At 43.4% G+C, this 13,107-nt stretch overlaps 1 protein-coding gene across 1 annotated transcript in view; it reads left to right on the forward strand.

Moving 5' to 3' along the window:
* Window positions 1-9,192: 9,192 nt before the first annotated feature.
* The window catches only part of PACSIN1 (protein kinase C and casein kinase substrate in neurons 1), a 69,723-nt gene continuing 65,808 nt past the window's right edge, over window positions 9,193-13,107 (forward strand). Inside the window, exon 1 of the mRNA XM_083618045.1 lies at window positions 9,193-9,353. The gene's annotated coding sequence lies outside the window, so the exon portion shown is untranslated. The remainder of the gene's footprint in view (window positions 9,354-13,107) is intronic.

Consider the following 13,107-nt stretch of genomic DNA (forward strand, 5'->3'; position numbering starts at 1 on the left):
AATAGGGAAAGCGTCTGATTAGAAATACTAGTCTAATTGCTACTCAGGGAAGCCGTAATTATAGCTGTCTCTGATGTATGTTACTTTATTTTCTTGTGAAAGTTTTTTTTTAAAAAAAAACCACCATAAATATACAATGAAGACCCAAAACTGTAATAAGTAATGATGTCTCTAATTAACCTTTTGTGTACACTTCTTTATTTCATACATTACCAAGCAAAATACAGCTAAGCCTAGCATTTGCTGCATTAAAGCAGTCTTGGGAATAAGGAAGTACTGGGGCTTGAATCAATTTTGTGCTTAGAATCTGGGTGCTACTGAGGCCTTTTCTATATTGATATATCCGTGCGGCAAATTAATTACAACGTTGCATTCATACACTGGCGTCTTCCAGTTGGGCTCCTGCAGTTGCACTCTTGCGAGGGGCTGCCTTTCAAGACCGATCAGAAACTCGTAACTGGCACAAGATTAACCCTCCACCCTCCCATTCCTGACGGGTGCCAGGTGGTCAAAGCATGCTACACCTATATTGGTCAGTTGCACAGGTTGCCAGCACGTTTCCAGGCCCAATTCAAAGTTCTGGATGTGTCCTTTAAAGCCCCTAGCAATTTGATTTAGCTAAAGGACCACCTACACCAGAGGTGGAGGCCCTCAGGACACCTTTGCCTCTGACCCCAACAACACCACTGGTATGTGGCCCTTGGGAATGGAGTGTGGCCCTCAGAAATAACCAGTAGGTTTCTCACCACTGGCCTAGGATCGCCGTATTTCAAAAAGTGAAAATCCAGACACAAGAGAGGGAAAGAGAAGTTTTTGAGCTATTTTTAAGTAAATTCGCCAAAATCTACACTTCCTACATGGGTTGCCATACGTCTGTATTTCCCCAGACATTTAAGTGTTTTCCGCCCAGGCACTGTTTCCGACGGGTGAATCCCGGCAATGTCTGGGAAATTCCAGACGTATGGCAACCCTAGATTATCATCATCATCATTAAATGTCATTTAATAATGCCAGGCTACCTGTACCTCAAAATCTACATCAGAGAGTCTGCTCAGAAGCCTTATCCCTTATATCCTGTCAGTGAGCTTTGAAGACCTACTTTTTCCATGGCGCTCTTGATGGGCTAAACTGAGTGCCTTTGGGAGCAAGGGTGGGGTGTCAATTTAATAATAAATAAATAAAAGCTTGGGTCATAAATGGGCTGCTAGGCTGAAGCCATCTGAATTTTTATTGCTACAGTTTCATTGTTTGGCAATGGATTTCAGGGTTAGTCTTATTATAAATGAATATTTTAAATGGTTTTTTTATTGTGTTTGGCTTTGTATGTGCATTTATGTTATGAGATGCTTTGTGAAGCATGTGCTTAAAAAGTGGGCTATAAATCATTTAAATAAAGAAGTAATGGAAGGGTTGCTGTGTTATATTACACAATGAAAAAATGCAGGATGCAGGGCATGCAGAGAACTGGGCTGCGCAAGTAAACACAGAATGCAACAAAAAATTGTCTGCAAGGGGGTTTATGCCTGTACAGCTGCATGAGATCCTGCATCCCTGCAGGGGTCAACATTTTGAACTGAAGGAATTAAGGGAGCTATAAAAATACTGACCATTCACAATAGCAATAATTGGTGATAACTCAAACATCTTTGCTATATTATTTAACACTGGTAGTGGGAAAGGTGACTCTTTCTTGATTTCTTAATATATTCTAATTCAACAATTTTACCCTGGAGTGAAGTCTCTGAAATTCTCTTCTCATCCCTAGGTTTAAATATCTGTGGCCTGTTGTTGCTGGTGAGTAGCTATTCAGATAAGGTAGCTGTGTGCAATGAAGAACAGGTTTCCCACCTACAGCTGGTAACCAGTTGACCTTGGCTCTCTTTACTCCCTTAAAAATATTTGACTTCCTAACCGAGTTCTTATGGGGATGCCATGGTGAAATTGTTTGGTAGGATAGTTCAAATACAGTTACCAAGGAAATATATGTGAAAATGCTTTTCTATGTGTAAAGATTAAACAAAAGTTCCTTTTCTCCCTCGGGGGTATGGGAAACTTTCATAAACTATGGTCTTGCCCACAGAAGACCAGAAGGGGGCAGTGTAATTATTAAAATAAACTAGGTTCCTGAAATTTTCACCAAGGCGGGCCTTAAATGATTCTTAGAAAGTGATGTAGAAACAAAATACAGTATCCTCCCTCTTTCTACTGGTCCACTCTCACACTTGTGTCATGCGTCACAGAGCTAACATATTCACTGAGTACTTCTTTTTTTCTCATTGTTATTAAGAAATGCAATGGATAAAAATACAGTGGTACCTCAGGTTAAGTACTTAATTCGTTCCGGAAGTCCGTTCTTAACCTGAAACTGTTATTAACCTGAGGCACCACTTTAGCTAATGGGGCCTCCTGCTGCCACCACGCCGCCAGAGCACAATTTCTGTTCTCATCCTGAAGCAAAGTTCTTAACCTGAGGTATTATTTCTGGGTTAGCGGAGTCTGTAACCTGAAGCGTCTGTAACCTGAGGTACCACTGTACAGATGTTTACCGCAAATAGAACAAGCTAAGGAAGGGAAATTGGTGCAAGGTCCTGATCTAGTTCAGGCACACATTCTGGATCAGGGCCCGCTGACTGCTTTTTCTTCAAAATAAAAGTGACTGGTTTAAAAGCATGCTTTTAAAAAAGTGTGAATCATCTTGGTTTCAAAGAATATCACAGAGTATTTTCTTTTTGGCCCCTGCAGCTGTGCTGTGGGATGTCACAGGACGCCATCCTTTCCTCAATGTTATGTAACATGTATATGAAATCATTGGGCGCTGTCATTAGAAGATTTTGTGCAAGGTGTCATCAGTATGATGATGATGATATCCAGATTTATTTCTGTGTAACACTTGAATTAGGAGAAGCCATTCAAGCCATAGGCCAGTGGCTGAATGAGGGCCAACAAACTGATTCTGAATTCTGGCAAGCCACAGGTATTGTGGGTGAGCAGTACCCAAGTCTGGATAATTGGTCAATCACTTGCTTTGGAAGGGGGTCATACTCCCTCTGAAAGAGGAGGTTCATAGTTTAGGGATGCTAATTGATCCATCCCTGTTACTAGAGGCCTAGGTGAGCCCAGTAACTAGGAGTGCCTTCTACCAGCTTTGATTGAGAACATCTCCAAATCTTCTGGTTGGCCCAGAAGATGTAGCCAGTGTCAAATGCAATGGCTTGACTGTTGGCACAGAATATCACCATCATGTAACCCTATTGCTAAAATAATTGCACTGGCTGCCAATGAGCTGCCAGGCTAAGTTCAAGGTACTAGTGCTAATGTACGAAGCCTCTACACCTCTTCTATATCAAAGGGGTGCTCCTGCAGATGCCATCCCAGCAATAGGTCTGCCCTGTACAATGTAGGAATCAGACTTTTAATGTAGCAGCACCTGCCCTTTGGAACTTCCTCCCATGGAATATTAGACAGGCACTATCTCTATTAGCGTTTTGGTGACTGTTTAACACCTTCCTCTTCCAACAAGCATTCTTAAGTGGACATTTTTATCCCAGTCTTTATCTGCATCAGACTAGAAATTGTAATTTACATGTTTTTGTTGTTAATTGCTTCAGGTTGCTTCACCAGAGGCATTTCGTAAATGAAATGAAATAAATCATATGATTGTCAGGGAGCTGCCATCAGCTGAGAGGCAAGAGGTGGAAGAGCCGTTGTTTTACAGGGAGCCTCCGAAGATCTTGCAAAGCAGTTCCTCCTCTGGTGAGGAGGAAAGCCCCGCCTCCAGTGGGGAGGGGGTGCAGGGACCAGAAGATGCTAGGGAGAGTCCCAACACCGAGCCTGAGCAAACCAGAGAGGAGGGAAGTACCCCTTTGCCAACGCCCACTCTGCGCAGGAGGTTTGGGCGCAGAGAGGGGAGGAGAAGGATGGGGGTCACACGACTGTTATGCTGGGGGGGGTACAAGGACCGGCCACGCCCAGATTCTGCTAGCGACTGATCGGACATGGACTTGTGATGCTCTGCACTGTAAATAGTTTGTATTAATAATAAAGCTTGGAAAAGACAGGTTGGAGTCTTGCCTGTTTGCTCTCGAGCAACCACACCAACATCTGACAATGGTCCTAAGGGTGGGAGTTATCAGAGTCTACCTTAAGCACACTTCAGTTGGAGGATGGCATTCATAGAGCTGTATCTTCACAAGAGCCCTTCCAAGCCTTGAAAACATTATTCATTATAGTTTTGCACATGTAAGCCAATCTTCTCCCACATACCAGCACCTCTGCACTCTTTCGAAAACTGCGCCTGCTCATTTCTGTCTGTTGTGCAGCTCTTAAGAGCGATAGACCTGTGTTAGGGGGGAGGTAGCAACCCTAGATATTAAATAGAAGCCACTGAACCTTTCAGATTAAGTGATATAGTCTTTGGCTTCCACTCCTCAACCTTTCCAGGACAACAGGGAAACCAGCAGATTTTCTTGCTGATCAAATCAAGCATCATGTGGCTCCACCTAAAATCCAGCTCAGCCTTCTGATTGGACAAAAAAGCCCATTTTCCCCAAATAATCCTGAGAAGTGTAGTTTGTTAAGGGTGGTGGGAGCTGTCGCTCTGTGAGGGGTACATTTCCCAGGATTCTCTGGGGGAAGTCATGTGCTTTAAATGAGCGTTGAATGTGCTTTAAATGTATGGTGTGGGGTCTGCTTAAAAGTTACTCTTCATGTTCCTTCCGTTTTAAAAGCAACTCCTTTCAAAAGTCTGAGCCAGAGCAGTGGAGAGATGGAGCTCCTCTACACCAGCCTAGTTTCATCACAGCCATGTACCAGTTTAACATATCACATTGCATCTATGCCACCAATCAGGGACTGTGTAAAAGAGAATGAATAATACAGGAGAAGGGTAGCAGTCAGCTTTGGCTGAGTAGACAGTGAGAGAGAGGTTCTCCAGAGGACTGTCAATGCTGTCCCAGCTCAAATAACTATGCTCTTGTTTCTGGGGCATATGTAAACCAACCAACAAAGAGCCACTTACTAGATGCAAGGTCTGAAGGAAAGGGTGTCTGTAACATCTCAAATCAATGCCAGAGAGCAGGTGTGAGTGTATATACTCCATGCTAATGTAAAAGGAAGAAATTAACATCACAGACTAAGGCTGCAAAACACATTTGGATCTGTGTCCTGTTCTGTGCTCCCTCTTTTACTTTTCCTTGCTTCATATATTTACCTACACCCATCTAGAATTATTACTGTGAATCCTTCCGCCTCCTCTTTTGCCTCCTCTGGATAAAATGCATGTGGTGTTGCCATTCATGTACATCTCCCTTTCCCTGCAAATACCGTATGTTCACCTTTGCAAGGATCTTCATTATCCAATGGATGTTTTATTTACTTCAAATCGCATATAGGGAATTGGATCCAACTGGTAGGCAAAATCCTTATCCTCACCCCCACCTAGCCACACAAGCCAAGGTTGACGAGTGGGTAGTGCTACACACCTGTCATTGTGATGTCAGGTGACCCAATTCTGCCTGGATGGATGATCAGCTGATAGTTGGGTCTTGCATGATAGCTCTATGTGCTGCCCTTTTCAAATCCCACCAATCAGCTGATGTAAGGGCTTTGCTGGTGCTTCTGAGCATAGGAATACAGTAAACTGCTTTATTCTGAGTCACACTGTTCATCCATCTAGCTCAGGATAGTCTACACTGAGCTGGCAGCAGCTCTCCGAGATTTTAAACACGGGTCTCTCCCAGCCCTACCTGGGCATGCCACGAATTGAACCTGGTGTCTCCTGCATGCAAATCATGTACTTTACCATTGAGCTATGGTTCCTTCCCAAACTCTCAGACTACTTTAGAAATGCACATTTAGGGCATGTCCCAGCATTGTGTTGTGTGGATAAGCAGCGCTTTGAGTCAGAATACTAGTAGTCACTCACAAGCATGCCCAAGGCCAGTCCCTAAGCCAACTGTTGCAAGTTCAGACATATATGAAGGATCAGCATGGGTGGCAAAGCTACTGTAATGCCTCACATAGTGGTGGTACCTCTAAACTTCCACAGTGGGGAATATTCTCTAGGGCTTCCAAAGGCTATGCAGTTACTGAAGGAATTTAGAACTGCCATCATTATTCCGTCTGCTTTTACTCTTGCTGTCTGAGCTGATCCTGCCAGGCCATCTGGTCTAAGAGCAATCAGCACAGGAGCTGGAACCTTCAATGTGGGTTGTCTGACTCGTAATCTGATTCAGAATGCTGATCCCTGCAAAATGCTATATATAGAAGCGACCATTTTTTGAGGTACTCCCAGTTGCGCTTCCTGATTCAGCACTATCATTACTGCTGGGAGCCACATCTGCAAGTGCCCTTACTTTGCCTTAGGGAACTTCCAGATTGTCTCTATTTTGGGGTGGCATTCAATCGCATACTGCCAAATTCAGATTGTGCAATTCGGGTTAATTTTGGGGTGGCATTCAATCGCATACTGCCAAATTCAGATTGTGCAATTTGGGTTAATTTTGGTTTTCTTGTGCAACAAACCTTCTTCCTCCACCCCCACCTCCAAAGTGACAGGAAAATGCACTGGGAAGTGCAGGATTAGGATAGCAAATGCTTCATGCACTATTGCATAACCTCCCTGCAAACAAATCAGAATAAATGCTTACTAAATAGCCAGCATCATTCAGCGTCCCCATAAACAAATAAATTGAGGAGGAAGACACAACAAAGAAGTCTGGAAGTGACCTTTGAGGCTAGGACACAGGTAGGGTGGGTTGGATTCCAGGACACCCCACAGAGTTCATTTTCTGCCCCAAATTGTTTTGGAGGAGATGACTTCCGTCTGCACACAAGGCCCTTGGGTAGACAGAACCCCACTGCTTTCAGCCTAGACAGGAACTGCTCAAGCATCATGTCAAAAGGAGAGGCAGCTGTGGAGAGGCAGGTGCCATTTGTCTTTAATGGCAAATGAGCCAGCCGCTCTCATGCAGAAAGGCTGCAGTAATGTGGGTGTCATGGCAAGAAATGGCAAGAGTAGGCAGCTCATTTCCATCAAGGTCAGAAGCTATATCTGACAAGTTAAGTACGGTAAGTTTGTTCCCGTTTGGAACTTAGTTGGGTGACTGTACAGAGTGCAGGAAATGTTATAGAGCAAACCTCCTTTCTACCTTTGATTAAATCAGGATCAAGTCTCCTCAACTCCCACCTAGTCAATGCTTTGACTTGCCTCAGGAAATATCAGGCTGTCATTTGATTTGGTTTGGTTTGGTTGTTTTTGCAATTTAACCATTTTCTCATGACACAAAAGAGAACAAAGTCAGAAGCAAACATTTTTGAGGTGATGTGAACTTTTCCATGGGTGTAGCCAGGGGGCAGCTGCCCTCCTCCAAATCAAGTAAATAAATAAAAATACTTAACAATCTGACCAATTGCATCGCAGAAAGCTCGCTTCTGCCCCCTCCCATAAATCTTGCGCCCCCTAACATATGCCCATGTTTGGGGCAGTAAGTAAATGGTAACATTATGCCATAGCATTGTTTAGAAGGAAAGCTGTTTCTTCAGTCCATTTGTCCTGGATTCAGGAAATCATCTTTCCTTCATTTGGAAGTTACACGTTTTTGTTGTTTCAGTTACATAACAAATTCCTTTGGCTGCAGTGCAATTATTCCACATCTACAGCAGCAGCAGTATGCATGAGAAGAAAATATTGGCCAGTCAAAGCCCGAGACATATTCCCTGGAGTTCAGGACTATTCTGGGCTGACTGTGTCAAGCAAGAAAGAAAAACTGCAGACAGAAATGTTGATGGGGTGGGGGATTTGTACAGGAGCAGTGTCACGCTACCTTTCTTACGTTCCACTGCAGACCATAAAGCATGACTGTTTTGTGATTTTTAGTTTTGTCCTAATAAAAGCAGTATGATACCTTTCCAGTTTGGATTGTATCAAGTGTAACACATCGCCACAAGAGGGCAAACGAGTGGCCTGATTCTCTCACAGCAGGTTTTCGTCAATGGGGTTCAGTTTCTTTTGTTTAATAATTACAACGTTCTTTTCTAAAAGCGTATACCACAGAATCCATCTTTGCATGTACTCAGATTGTACATACTGCAAGGCAGGTAATCCAAGGATTATTTTCTGCATTACTCATATGTAGCCCATCTTTTTATCTGCAGAGTTTTCCAAACATGTTTACAATGTCTAGCAGCAGTGATATTTATTTTACTTTAAGGTTATTTTTATACAAGCTGTTTCAGTATAATGCACATGGGCAAAACATAGTTCATTTTTTAAAAAGGAAACAAACAAAGCCACAATGCCTGCTTCCAGACATAGCCCCAGTCATTGCTCTTCAGCTGTAAGCTACAAGCACAATTGCAACTGGCTATCCACATTATCTAGAGCAGTTCTGGGGAAGCTGTGTTCCTCCAGGTGTTGTTGGATTCCCAACTCCTGTCAGCCCCAGCAAGCATAGCCAATGGCCAGGGATGATGGGAATTGGAGTTCAGCAACAGCTGGAGGAACACAGCTTCCCTGTGCCTGATCTATAGTATCATGCCTCTTTTGTGTGTACATTGTGCTATCTTCTGTCCATATCAGTGGGTATGACATAGATGCTTTGATTGGTAACTCTTTGAAGCTCAGCACACATTCACTATAACTGTTCTGCTGGGTACCACTTTATGACCCCTTTTCATTTTTTAAAATAAATTGTTTAATCATTGGTTAAACAGTTTTCCAGCTACTCCCCCCCCCCTTAATTGCGATAATATTCCTTTCAGCCCACACAGGGGCTAAATATGTGATTGACATCAGGTCTGCTTTAGCTCTGAAAATCTGGTGGTGGGAACTGTTGAAGTAACAAGGAAGAAAGAATGAGAAAGGGGAGAAGAAAGGAGAAAGAGTGGAGGGAAGTAGAAGGGGAAATGGGAGGTGGAAGAAAGGGACAAATTTGGAAAAGGCTAGATAAAAGGGCAAATATAAGGGGGGGCAGGAATGGGAAATAGGGGGATCCCAGGAAAGGGAGAGCACTTACACCCCCTGATCTTATTTTTTGCTTTCTCTGCAGTAATGTTTTCACCTTGTGCTGTCAGCGAGTCATTACTCACAGCCTGGCCACCGATTGGCTGGCTAAAAATGCCTCTCTAATCTCTGGGCTGATCTTTACCCCCCTCCTCCCCATCTGCTGTGACCTTCCTTCCAATGTGTACAGGCAGAGAAAGAAAGGGAAGAATCCAGTATAGTTCCTTTGCCAGGCAAACTGGCATCCTAAACTGAAAGTGAGCCAGGCAGGCCAGACTGTTATCAACCTGACGGGCACTGGGACCTCACTTATCTGGCAGCATCTGATGGTCTCTACAACCACTCCAGAAAGGTAGGCCATGAGGGATTCTCCCGTCCCTTAAGAGCATCTTTATTGTGTCATCTGGGGGGTTGTACTCACATTACAGCAGGCTGTTCCATCAGCCAGGTGGTCCACGGCATCAGACTACATTTGTTGGGATGGAGCCAGCCTTGGCAGGGTTGTATGTCGCTTTTAGTATGCCGGCAGCCAATCTGCTAGGCTAAGGTTAGGCCTATAATGCTCCCATGGGACAAGCTGGCATCAGGTGACTGTTGAGAACCGTAGAACAGCATAAGGTCCTGTTTCTAATTGCTGTGCTGCCGTCATTCCATTCATGCTCACAAAAGACACAGACACTCATGAGGCATTCTCACAAGGGGTAGCACCACGTCGTGTAAGGATCCACCTTTGGTTATGGCAGGGTTTTTGTTTTGGGTGATTTCCACCTCCCAACAGTTCAAATTACCCTCAATGGCTCTTATTTCACCACTTCAGTTCAATAGCTCCCTCCCAGCATAAGCAAAGCCCAGAGGATTCATTAGATGCTATCCAGGTAGACAGAGAAGCATCACTTATTATACAAAAGCTGGTGGCTAGGAATGAGGTTGATGGATGTGTTGTGTCTGAGAGGTGCTGGGTAGTCTCTAGCTGAGTTCTTATACACAGTTGTTATAGATGTGTCATGTCATATTTCTTGTGTATGCTGCAACATGGGCATTGATGGCACTATACAAATAAAACTGAAACCCAGAACATATTCAACACATGATATAGAAATATGGTGTGACTGTGATCTGGAAGCTCTATCAGTGTAATACGCAGACGCCAAACAACATTTAGCGTACCATCTTGGTTGCAATTGTGATTTGCTGTCCCTGACGGGAAAATAAACACAAAGCTGGCACCATCTTAAGATCAGCTGTTCTGTCTCTGATAAGCGCTGATCCATAAGCTCTACAGAATCTATCTGGGTCTCCTTGGTTTTAGCTTTATACCTTTTTACACTGCCAGCTGTTTCTAAGGCAGCCATGCAGGAGAGGAAACAGATTAGTGGGAAATGATTAGCCTAGTAGGGTGTTTTCCAGGTCTCCACTAGCATAGTCTTCCAAGGAAGACTACGCAGTTATCCATTGGCACAGTCTTTTCTGTCTCTGCTCCTATGTAATGAAAAGCCCCTCCCACCTGAACATCAACAATGGGAAAAGGCATAAAGAAACACCACTACTTCAGTCCTGCATGACAAGAACAACAGCAACAGAGCAAATTTATGCAGGTCTACTCAGGAAAGTGTGTATAGCATTGCAGCCTAAGAGACTGATAAGCTCAAATTTGAGAATGGAAAATTATATCTGCACTTGGCTGGAGTAGTTCAGCGATGGGGGCGGGATCACATTTTAATATTAATAAAGTTATAAACAAAAGGCTCATGTGTTGTCTGGAAATATGCCAGGGAGCCACATTTGGACTTGGCTTTCTGATGCAAAGTACAGAAGGTTACTATGCTGTAACAGCTGTAGCATTTGAGGTGGCCTTGAATGAAAACTAACTTTGTCAATGTAGATTCATCTTACCATTACTTAGGGAGTAGTTTAGTGACTCTCTTAAAACAGTTTAGTTTTCTGAGTATCAAGAGATGCCCACACTTGCTGCTAGAAGACACTACTTTTCCAGACAAAGTTTTTGATAGCGTTGCCTTCCGTTCCTTTCATTCCATCTTGTTCCTGCTAAGAAACTCTTCAAAATGTTAATCTCTTTAATGGTATATGTACACCCAGCGCAGCTCCCTGAATTATTAATGGTCAGTGCAATCCCTTGCATATCTACTCAGAAGTAAACCTCAGTGATGCTTACTCCTGGGTAAATGTATAAAGGATTGGAGCCTTAGATACCTAGGACCTCAACCACTCTGAATCTAGTGCCAGGCTATTTTATGCCCTTGCATGCACATACCTCCCAAAATTGCTAACTTCAATTTTCAAAAGAGATGTCTTGTAGAAAAAACAACAAGCACAAAACTTGAAACTGCTAAATTTATTTTAAATTGCAAGAATAAGTAATACAAAAATATTTTATTATTTTTCTCAAATACAAAAGAAAATGTTTTAGCACACAAATCATTTTGAGTAATTTTGTGAACTGTGATGTTAAAATTTAAGTTCTTAAAAGTTTCAATTTCAGGTATATCAAAATCTCACTTTGCATGCCTTTTCCTTTACCAGTTCCTTCAGGCTGATCCTTAGGCATGTTCAACTGATATAGTTGGCAAGCCAACTCGTCTATTTTGCACCATTGTTCAGTGTATGTCAGTTTTTATAAGTTTGAGCTTTGAGAAGCTGCGTTCACCACTTGCCACTGACACTGGAAATGTGAGAAGGATCCCTAGAGCAATAGAAACGTTAGGCACATTACCCAGCAGTTTTTGTTTTGGTGGTATGGACTTTGGATTCTTTGAGTTATAAGTTCACACTCACAGACTTTCAGCATCAATATCGTTGTTTCCATTGTGCATCAATGATTTTTTGAAATTCTTGCAGGCCTTAAGTACATCTTCAATAGATTTTTTTTGTTGATACTGTATATATCATAGCCAAAATGGGAATTCCATTGTTGTAGCTGGCGGAATCTCTCTTCAACAGCTTGTGTGGCCATGTCTAAGCCAGAGTAGAAACCTACCGTACTTTGAATTTCTGCTTTGCATCTTGTGGCGCCTCTTCTTGGACCTCATACACAAACTGCTGTTTCTTTCTCCTTTTTCTAGCTTGTTCTGTCTCAAAGTTTGGTAGCATCTCCACCTATTTTGCAATCTTATAAGATAGAACAAAAACTAATCTACCGTATTTTTCTTCCTATAAGGCGCACTGGCCCATAGGACGCACCTAGTTTTTTGGGGGGGGAATTAAAAAAAAATTATTTCCCCCCTCACCAGCTGCGGGGCTGGCTGCCGCCCGAACAGGCTGCCGCCCGCAAGGCTTGCGGACATCTGCCCAAAGCACGGGGCGTGCTCCTCAGCGCATCCCATGCTTTGGGCTGCAGGCTGCCGCCCCAAGCCTTGGGCGCCCGGTGGGCACTCCCGCCGGGCTCCCAAGGCTTGCGGATAGCTTCCTGAAGCCTGGAGAGTGAGAGGGGTCGGTGCGCACCGACGCCTCTCGCTCACCAGGCTTCAGCGAAAGCCTGCATTCGCCCCATAGGACGCACACACATTTCCCCTTCATTTTTGGAGGGGAAAAAGTGCATCCCAAAGGGCGAAAAATACGGTATATGAAATTGTGCCCCTGATAGGTCAATGCTGTGACCCTCTAAGATCTGCACCCTAGGTGACTATGTAATTGGCCCAATGATAGCACTAGCCCTGCCTGGGCCCAGTGTCATCTAGGGCCCCTGCTGGCATTCCAGAGAAACCCAGGCTGCTTCTTGTCCTTTTGCACCCAACCCATGTCTATTTTTTATGATAATGTTGTTCAGGGGCTTGAGTCTCTGACCTAATCTGCTTCCTCCTGGTTTGAACAATTACATTAAAAAACTATGGGAACTGGTAATTTTCGTACCTGTTTAGTTGAGCCCACTAACAGTTTTATAAAGAACATATATTATAAGTGATATTATAATGCAACATTTTATTTTCAAGCAATATCTCTTTTTCTGCTGCCTTGATTCCATACAAATAAATGTAAGTTCTGAATTGGGAAAAATATCTGCTTTGCTATGATGATTCTGCTTCTGCCTAAAACTTCACAATGCTACTGTCTAAGCTCCATCAGACTGTGAGAAGTGGACATTTATGGAC

Source organism: Podarcis filfolensis (assembly GCF_964270895.1).
Source record: "Podarcis filfolensis genome assembly, chromosome: 6".
In the NCBI taxonomy this organism is placed as follows: domain Eukaryota; kingdom Metazoa; phylum Chordata; class Lepidosauria; order Squamata; family Lacertidae; genus Podarcis; species Podarcis filfolensis.